We start from the raw sequence: 10,764 nt of genomic DNA, 5'->3' as shown, positions 1-10,764 counted from the left end.
ATGTAAAACCTGAGCATTCTCATGTAGACCAAGAGGCATTCACTGAAACAGAACCAAGGGAGGCTGCACACACTGGAATCCGAGACCCTGTGTGGGAATGGTGATGCTGTTCATCATCCCAGCATTCTTATCCAGTCTGTACCTCCTGTTTGAACATCCAGGAAAGTGACGTGGTATCTTGGTGAAAGGGTTCTGCTGTCATCTAAAAGGTTGGGTGTTTCCAACGCACTGACTTCTCTGTAGGAGAACCTGTGGCCGTCTGCTTCCATATGGCTCTGCCACTTTGGAGCTGGGGGCAGTTGTACTCGCAGAATCAATCAATGGCAACGCGTTTGGACTTGGCTTGAGCAGAAAGGTATAAGCTTAGAATAATGGTAGGAGTACGCAAACGGAAGTCCATGGAAGGAAGCATCCTAGTGAAGGGAAATGGGCAGCAAGGTCATCAGATTTGGCATTCATAAGGACAGCTTGGCTCTAGAGTGACCAGTATGTAGTGGGAGTTGCTGGTGCGTTGGACCTACCACACCAGAGTCATAAATCAATGCATATTTTTAATACAGGCTGTTCAGCATAATAGCAGCCAAATCGATCATTTCCATCTCTTAGGAAGCTGATCTCAGCGGGCGCTATTTTATCAGCAAAACAATTTCTTGTAGTGAATTGGATGCACCAAACACATGTTTCTTGCAGTTCAGCAATCTTGCCTCTTAACCTTTAATCTGCTCCAGGCTGTTCCTACAGATTACAGGACAAATGATGTTCTGAGAATGATGGGTCTCTGCAGATTGAAGGAGGCAGCCTCATCACTTCTATTTGCAGTCGCCTCCCACCGATGGTCAGTGTGGGTCTGCCATGGGAGGGGCTGGTGGCGGATGGAAGGGAGTGCACTGTGGGTTTTTGGTGTTTTCCCTCTTTCTTTCCGTGTGGGAGATCAAGATGGATGTGAAAGTCTCATTACAGTTGTTTGGAAGGAAGGCAGCAAAGGGCCCTCATTTTGAAAGCACACAGGGATTCTTTCCTGTCTTCCAACTCCCTCTTGGAAAACACCGCCCTCAAATCCGGAGGTTTCATCTGCTTTTAAGCTGCAAGCTTCTTCTTTAATGGCTTTGTGACTCATAGGCCCGGGTGATGGTTGCTTTTTCTGTGTATAGAACTATAATCCTTCTCAATTATCAAAGACATAAATTACTATTATTTCCTTACCAGATCGAACGTCTTACTTAAATATGTGAAAGAAAAATTGTTGGTTGTCTGGTGAATTTTCCTCTTGGAAAAACTGCCTATTCTTAATCTACAAGTTCAAGGAAAGTTCAAAAGTTTATCAGTGCAAACTCTATATTCTAATAATTCATCAACCAGCTTCTACATCCACATTAGGAAACTCCACGCTGAGACGTGCTTTCGTCTCCTCTCTCATATGAAAGTAATCAAACAGCACATTTCCTGGACATATCACAAATACCTATTGATCATAACCAGAGCACAGATGGCATGAGAGCGCCGGGCCGACACGCTGGCCCTGATGTCAATCACAGGAACAAATTGATCGTGACTGCCTAGCCACAATTCCCCTACCCCGGCAGAATTCCATTCGGCGCTGCCGTTTGGAGAATTTTTGAGGAGACGGCATTTCTGAAGGAGTGTCATAGTCCAAAGTTATTTCAGAGGTCAACTTGATTGCTGAGAAAAGAGCACTTTGAATGTACTTCATACTTACCTTAACCACAAGAAGGTCAATATCCTTCTCCAGTGTCGGAAGGGTGCTTGTCAATTTAAAATGTGTCCTGATTTAAGTCTGCTAATTAGGGAAAAGAAAAAAAATCCTGATTTGCATTTTCTCTGGTACCATAACGTTGCATAGATACCTTTCTTCTACTGGGATCTGTTTTCTTGCTTGTTTTTTAAATTCATAATTTTCATTGACAAAATTAGAGACCTTATACTATGTCATCAATCTCTCCCTTATTACTTCAATGTTAGATATGGATAGTAACTGGATGAGAGAGCCAATAACCCAAAATACTATAATGAGCATTAAAATCATCTGTGAACGCCACAGAAGAAATAACGTTATTTGATGCTATCCATTACTGTCCATTATTTTACTACTTCATATGTCAAGGCTGCCAGGAAATGTTCAGTATGAAATTGGCTGATTCCATCAGGAAAAGGGTTCGGAAGATGAATGAGGATGTCTTGAGGACTAAGGTGCTCTGGTCTCATCCCAGGCTGGTACATTTTCCATGTGGTCCTTCTTGTCACGTAGCCATCCTGCACTCTTCCTCTTGAATTGCTTCTTACTCACATCTCACTGATGGGATGGGCTTAGGTGACTAGTCCTTTGTTACTTTTCTTTAGACATACCAGCCTACTCTCCAGCCATAGTGGATTGCACTGAGTAGACATAAGACCCGATGGGAACCAATGGGAGCCAGCCTATAGACCGGCCTAATGCAACCAGACTCCCCATCCTTTCCTGAATTCTGTTCATTCTGAACTCAAGAGACACAGAGCCAGATAATGTTAGATTCTTGAAATCAATGACAATCTAGAGGTAGCCCTTTTTGGTTTTATGTACTTTAGTGAATTAGTAGATAAAGCCTGCTGGTGGAGGAAAGCAGGAACTCAAAGTTGGCTTAGATGTGAGAGCCCACAGTCCTGTGTCAGGGACAGAGAGGATAACTCTGGCTCTGGGGTTCAGGGTGCAAACTCATCAGACTTCCTGTGGTCCAGCTGTTTTACCTCTTGCTCTTGGATGATCTGAACTTGGCCTTTTGTGCCTCAAAATCAGTCTAATTTTGCTTAAGATGGCTTGAAAGGGTTTTTCATTCTTTACAACCAAATATGTGCTGCCTGGAGGCTCAGGTGAGGAATCCCAGCCTCTTTCACTTCCCCATTCTGGTGTTTAGAAACTATCGAAAATCACGGTGCTCTCTTGTGTGAGTGCGGTTGCACAATAAAGGATATGCCAAGATGAAAAGTTTGAATGTTCAAATCTCTTAACCTCGCCTTTAAGGCTCTCTACATTCATTGCCTCTTACCCTGAAGATTGCTCCTGTTCTCCAACATGGACCTTTACTTAAACCATTCTGATTCTTTCATTGTTCCCTCTGGTAGATAAAAGTTGGCTACCCATTCTTTTCTATTCTTTCCACTGACAGATGGAGCCTAATTCCCATGATCTCAACTATGGGCTGTCCTCTGACCTGCTTGGCCAATAGAATGTGGTAGGAGAGGTATCTGGGACCTTCAAGGAATCCTAAGAAGCCTTCCAATTCCGGCCTGTGCCCCTGACAGCACTCTTTGGAACTCGAAGCTGCCTTATAAGAAATAGTGGTGCACTGATTAATTGTCATAGGAGAATGCCGTGACCGGTCTGTTGTGTAAAGATTACAAATTTGGAAACTCTATGGGGAAGCTCTATTCAGACCTATAGGGTCACAATGAAGGATAATTGATTTGATGGCAACAGGTTTTTTTAGTTTTAATCTTTATAGGACCAGATCACCAGGTCTTTCGCTTGCCAAAACGCCGTGTGGGTTCACACTGCCAACAATTTTGCTAGAGGCTGAGGGCCCACTTTGCCACCATAGGTCCTTTACGTGCTTGAATGGATAACCAGAATATTAGCAGTCTCTCTACCACTCCTTATACCAGTTCCAAGCTCCAGAACACCCTTTCTTTTCTGTCCCTCTCTCTATAGCCTGTTATCAGGTCAAGGCTTTGCTTTTCTGTAACATGTTCGGCCAGAGCCGCTCTTTGGACCCATTGTTTGTGCAATCCAATGTGCTGGGCCCCCACCCCCCACCGCATGGCCTAAATCCTCAAGGGTAGAGTCAATTCCTTACTTTTTGGACTCTGGGTCACCATCGAGCTGTGGCGACAAGGGGGTGCAACATGTTGAGACCGTTCAGTGCTCCTGTCTTGAGGCCACATAGCCCTAGCCATTCTAATCCAACATAATATTGATGTTCTTGTTGTTAGTTGCTTTAGAGTCGGCTCCCAAGTCATGGTGGCCCCACACATAATGTAACAAAATGATGCCTGGATTTGCATCATTGCTATGATTGCTTGTGATCCATAGGTTTTTCAATGGTTGATTATGGAAATTGGCCATTAGACCTTTCTTCTTCTTTTTAAAAAAAAATTTTTATTGGGGTCTCATACAATTCTCATCACAATCCATACATAGTCCATTGCGTCAAGCACATATGTACATTCACTACACTCATCATTCACAAAACATTTGCCTTCCACCTCAGCCCTTAATATCAGTTACTCATTTTCTCCCTCCCTCCCCCCCTCATGAACCCTTCATAATTCACAACTTATTATAGTTTTGTCATAAGTTACACTGTCCGATGTCTCCCCCGGCCCTCTTCTCTGCTGTCCCTCCCCCAGGGAAGAGGCAATACCTAGATTCTTGTAATTGGTTCCCCCTTTCCACCCCACATTCCCTTCACCCTCCAGGCCTCGCCCCTTTCACCACTGGTCCTGAAGGAGTCATCTGTCCTGGATTCCCTGTGTTTCCAGTTGCTATCTGTACCAATGTACATCCTCTGGTCTAGCCAGATTTGTAAGGCAGAATTGGGATCATGATAATAGTGGGGGGTAGGAAGCATTTAAGAACTAGAGGAAAGTTATATGTTTCATTGTTGCTACCTTGCACTCTGACTGGCTCATCTCCTCCCTTCAACCCTTCAGCGAGGGGGTTAGACCTTTCTTTATCATCCTTATTAGTCTGGAAGCGCTTCTGAAACCTATTTAGTATCACAGCAACACACACTCCCAGGATAGCTGAACATGAGATGCATGGACTGGGTATAAAACCTGGGTATCTTGTGTGGGAGGGGAAATTTTACCATGGAGCCACCAGTGACCCAAATTGTACTCTATGTTGTTATTACAAAAGTTTTCCTGGATTCCACAGTTTCCATTAGGTATTTAGAATTTGGAGGCATGTCCTGTTTTTCTTTTTCAGACTGTATGTAGACCTAAGACTTTGAAGTGCTTCTGAGAAAACCCCACGGGGCACAGAGGGCAATTCCCATGTAGCATAAATAATGGGCAGAATCAAGTGACATTTTGTGTTTGTTTGCTTGTCAACATTGGCTTGTATCATTTAAGGGAGGCCAATGCCAAACTCTACATTTATAGTTATGTTCCAGAGGGGCTGAGCGAGTGCCTTTTGACCACATCACCTCTTTCTGAAACCTATTTTGCTTGGACTTCTCCCAACCTACCAAAGTGAACTTTCCCATGTTCCCAGGACTTCTTCTTCTTCTTTCATTTCTGTGCACGCTTTGCTTCCCTTTTCACAAGCAATAGTCTTCCTTGTGGAGTTCAGAAAACTCATCAGCATCCAACCTCCCCAATTAGACAGAGTAAACATGCAGTCTGTCCAAATGGCTCCCCCCACCCCACCCGCAGTCCCCTCCGCATCACACCTCCCCCTTTCCCTGTGGAGACAGCCAGAATTCAATCAAAATGTGTCCTAACACCCAAGGATTTGACCCACTGGAGTTTACTTCCTCAGTCCAATTCTAGTCATATCGTCCTGTGGGTTTGTTTTATTTTAATATACTAATAAGTAATTAAGTGCTTATCTTCAACTTTCAAAGGATGACTGTTTCCTTTTCTGTATGGGTCAGTTTCTTCTTTTACTCATGGTGTGTACTTATCTATCTGTCATGGTGTGTACTTATCTATCATCGCATGGGAACCATTCATTTGTGGCATGATCTGCTGTTAGAGTTTCCATTTTTATTAATCGAAAAATCACAAAATCAATAGCACAAGAGCAGGAGAACCAAATTGAGAAGCAGAGTTTTTTTTTTAATGAAGAAAATGAATAAAAAAATAAGACTCATGCTAGAAAACTGTGAAGTTATTACACTTCTCCCTAGAAATCTCAGCTGCACTGTTTCTAACTTTCCCCGGTGATCAGGCCCACAGGATACAGCCACGTTCTATTCATGTTCATGGGTCGTGACTAAGCTAAATAGATTTTAGAGAAACATTGAGGTGGGTGTGCTCAAAGTGGGAGGAATTTCATGTCCCAGTCTTACTGCTCAACACCTAGAACATTGGAAACTTTGTGAAGTTTGTACTTGACTCCTTTTAAAGGAAAATGACGAAGGTCAGACTGCCACACATCTCTGACACAACAGTGTGAAGGAGCAGGAATCTGAACAGAGGGGCGGGAGACAAGCTGAAGTGAAAAGTTCAAGTGCATGAGCGGTTTTCTTATAAGAGCCAATGGAAGCTTATTAAAAGTAGCTTTTGTACAGGAAGTGGCTAATTTCCTCATTTTAAATAGGAATGTGTTTATGTATGTTCTCTTCTGTTGTCAGTTTTAACAATTATGTGCGCACACAAACACGCACACATACACACACCACCACATAGCCCTACACTGACACCACAGCAAACCTACACACACACACACACACACACATGCACACACACACACACACACATACACAGTACCACATATATCCACCACACGTATACATACCACACACATACATACACACACCATGCCACATACAAACACCCCATACCACATGCATACACAGCAAACCACACATATTGACTATACATGTACATACCACACAGATACACACACATACCCACACATTAAACACCCCTACACCCATACCACAGCACACATACACATACACTACAGCACACAGCCCTACATTCACGCCACATGATACTAAACCACACTACACGCGCACACATGCCATACATACACACACACACACCATGTATTATACACACATACACATCACACACACACACACACACACCTTATTTCTATGTAATATCCAATCCATTGAAAAGTATTTACTCTTCTTCCTCAGAATGCTGAGTTGTGACTTAACCTTTGGTTCCTTAGCAACAACTGTCCTGTCACCCTGTGCAAGTCTGGTCAGCAGAGAGGCAAAGGAAGACTGCATTGTGATGGAGAAAACCTTTATTTTAATCACAAATGTGGTTCTGAACTGCAAAGACAGTGTGAAAAGGCAGGTTAGGGAAGCTGCATTGGAACAAGTGTTTTTGATGAAAGCCTGTGTTGGCACCCAGGCCCCTTTAAGTTTCTTTTTATTGAATAATTTCCCTTTGATCCTTGAGTAACGAAAATAAAAACCAGTGGTTGACATTAACCTGGGACTTGGAGCCCGGGCCTGGGATTCCTTTGCTCACTGCTGGCTGCCAGGGGGCCCCCAGACAGAGCTTGCACAGCATTGCATGCAGCGACTGCATTAATCTCTATTTCCGAACTCTGCCCGGCGGTACCCTGCTGCCCTGCCTTCTCTCCTGGGCTGGGTGGTTGACGCTCAGCTGAAGCAGCCACGCCACTGTCCTCACTTCCTTGCTTGTCATCTGCTTTAAAGAGAGGGGTGCGGAGATGCTGAGGACAGTGTAAGGAAATGAAGTCTGGCTCCCGGGAGGGGGCGACCCCGCTGGCCCTGGATAGGGGGCAGAGACCCTGAGAGCCCGGGGGTGCTCACAATTCAGCTCAGCGGCTTCTCACTCAGCTCCCTTTTCTCAGGCACGTGGCAAAAATAATGTCCTCAGTTTGGACTGTGCGCATAAAACCACATCATTGAAATGGGAACAAAATGAAAAGAGATCAACGTGCAGAATGATTGTTTTCTTCATAAAGAATCTAGAGATAGGGAACAGAGGTGGGAGAGACGGGGCGGGTAGAGAAGTGGATGGGACGTGCCCAAGAAAGCAAAGATATTTAAGCCACCCCCAAGTGGGTTTTTTGAAAGCACCACGCCAGTGTAATTTACCCGAGTCCCCCGCTTCCGCATTTTAATGTCTGATCAGTAATTCCATTCCAACACAGACCTGGTGTTTGAAGGCCACTTTGGAATGGTTTCACCCTGGCTCAGATGATCTGCAATCCAGAGGGGAAATGTGCATTGTGTGCAAAAGCAAATAGGAAACATATCGGAGCACAAATCAAAAGAGGGATCACCGCACTCACGCTCTGTCCCCATTATCGGCTCCCCAAGGCTCTCGTTCTGTTTGTCTTGGCACTTTTTCTTGAGCGGCCTTTGGTTGGCCTGGGTGGGAAAACCCACCGCCACCCACAGCACCCTCAGCAGAGAAGGGGGGGTGGCCCTGGCTAACCTGCAAACACACGACAGCTGTCACCGATCCTGTGCTTCCAACCACGTGGTGGGGAGAGCTCCTGCGGGTGCCCTCCTCAGACTCCCTGCTGGTCTTCCCTGAGTGTGTGAGTGAGTGTGTGTGTGTGTGTGTGTGCGTGCGTGCGTGTGTGTCCATCTGTGGGCAGGGCAGCCCTGCCCCCGTTTCACTCTCCAACTAGTTCCCACTGGGTGGGTAATGAAAAATGACATTTGCACACCAGTGGAGAGAAAAAAGCATTGTTTCCACAGCACATAATGCTTTGCACTGCCCAGGAGACAACATTTCATATTCTAGACCAAGAATTATCTCTATTACTTACAGCGCATGGCAGAAAAAAAAAGTTGCAATGTGTCTTTAAAAAGAAACGTGCCTGCTCTGTAAAAAACACAGCAACACACGGGCTGGCCCCTCCACCCTGACAGAATAGCCTCTGCTTGTAAGCAAATCCGCTCAGCCCCTCAATGATGGACCAAGAATAAACATCTGACATGCGCTGCCTTTCAAGCTCGCCCGTGTTTAGGCATGAATTGTTCATTTCTGTGCCTTTTGTATCCAGCCTGAAGGGAAGACAAATGATACAAGGGATGATTTACATTATCAATGGACGCAGAGGTTATGCCTGTGTTTATCTGATCCTCTTTTATTGTATAACAAATGGAGAGATAACCAGCCTGGCGCACAATGACCATTCAATTTGAGCCACCCACCCACTCTATTTCCATGTTCGCTGTAATTTTCAGATTTATCCCAAAGACAGGCCCTTGTATTACCAGGCTTCTTTGGTTCAGGCAAGTCTATAGGGAAAGGACGGGGCTCTCAATATCAGGCTTCCTGTCTGTTTACCCTTCCCCTCAAGTCTGCAAAGGCATTGGCGCCTTGGACAGGGAGAAGCAGAACTTTACTTCAAGTGCATGAGCAGGCTGTCTCCCTCAGGTTGACCCTGACTTCTTGGCAGAGCAGTGAAAGTTGGGACCAAATCCTCTGAGCATCCGAAAGCGTCCAAGAGCATGTGTGCGCAACAGCCTGGAGAGAGGGGCACATGCTTTCCGTCTTGGTGAGCTTATAAGAAACGGACCCAGTCCTCTCTAGAACTCTCTGTCTGGCCCCGAATGTAAGTTCCTAAAACTAACCAGGGTCCTCCAGGACAACTGGCACCACATTTGAACATGATGCTTCAAAGGCTGAACTCACTAAGTATCCCCTTCGGAACCAACTGCTAATTCTCACATAGCAGAAATTGATCTCTAAAGAAAAAGAATGCTCTTAGCTGCCGGGGATATGTCTATTTCTGGAAGTGCCAATATGCAAAGCTTCTTCAAGCCCAGCTGCAGAAGATCCCTATGGAACCCATGAAAAGGAGGAGTGACGGTGGTAGTGGCATTGGGAAAAACAAAAAGGTGACCCCAGCTATCAGGTCCCAGGCCCTCACCTTGAACTGGGAGGCATTTTCAGTTCTAGGGGAAATGGTGTAAGCACTCCACCTTGCTGCTCTGACTGAATGCAATTATAAAACAGGGACAGAGCGCATGGGGTGCTGTTTGAGGACTCTGAAAAGTTAAATTGCTGCAAGCAAGCAAGGGGAGAGTGGAGAAATTGAAGTACTACTGAATTCATGGTGACTTTGCCCTTTACCCCTTTGATAGCCCCCATTCGGAACTCAACACAACCTGAAAGAGACTTGAGAGACTTTGGGGCTAAAAATAGCAAACCACATGTTCTTTTCATTTGTGACAAAATCCAACATCTATTCATGATAAAAAGTCTCAGCAAATTAGAAACGGAATGGTATAATCTCAAACGAATAAAGGACAACTGCAAAGGGGTTGTAACGAATATCATATTGAATGGTGAAATACTATGTGTGTTTCTTTTAAGATCAGAGATCAGGCAATGATGGCCACGCTCACTTCTCCTACTCAGAATCGTACTGAAGTGCTACCAACTGCGATAAGGCAAGAGAAAGAAACGAGCATATGAATTGAACAGGAAGAAATAAAATCGTCTGCATTCACAGATGACATAGCTATCTATGAAGAAAACCCCAAGCAATCTTTTTTCTTTTTCTTTTCTGTAATCCTACAACCAATAGGTAAATTTAACTGGGTTGCAGGATTCCAGGTATGTAAAAAAATAATTATTTTATTTTAATTTTATTATACTAGTAATGTACAAGTCAGAACCAAAATTGTAAAATTACAAGTTGCCATAGCCCTAAGAAGTGATATAATTTGGATACAAATGTAACAAAATATGCACAGGATCTGTTTGCCAAAATCTACAAGATGGCAATGCAAGAAATTGACAAATATCTAAAGAGAGTCTCTGTTCATAGATTGGAAAGCTCAATAGTGTAAAGTGAGTGTTTAACACAATTCAAATAAAATTGTAGCAGGGTTTTTTTTTTTAGGTATATGTTGTTTCAGATCTAAACTGATTCTAAAATTAAATGCAAAGGCGACACAGACCAACTAGATCAATAGAGCAGAACAGTTTCTGGAAATGAATATATGGCAAGTTGATTTTTCCCAAAGCTTAAAAAAATAGAAAAAGGGTAATCTTTTCAACAAATGATATCCCCACCCCACCCCACCCCCC

This window comes from Echinops telfairi, unplaced genomic scaffold, assembly GCF_000313985.2.
Source record: "Echinops telfairi isolate 266 unplaced genomic scaffold, ASM31398v2 ScPeMD7_7469;HRSCAF=8507_1, whole genome shotgun sequence".
NCBI lineage: Eukaryota > Metazoa > Chordata > Mammalia > Afrosoricida > Tenrecidae > Echinops > Echinops telfairi.
The sequence above is the reverse complement of the archived record's forward strand: the minus strand, read 5'-3'. Positions refer to the sequence as shown.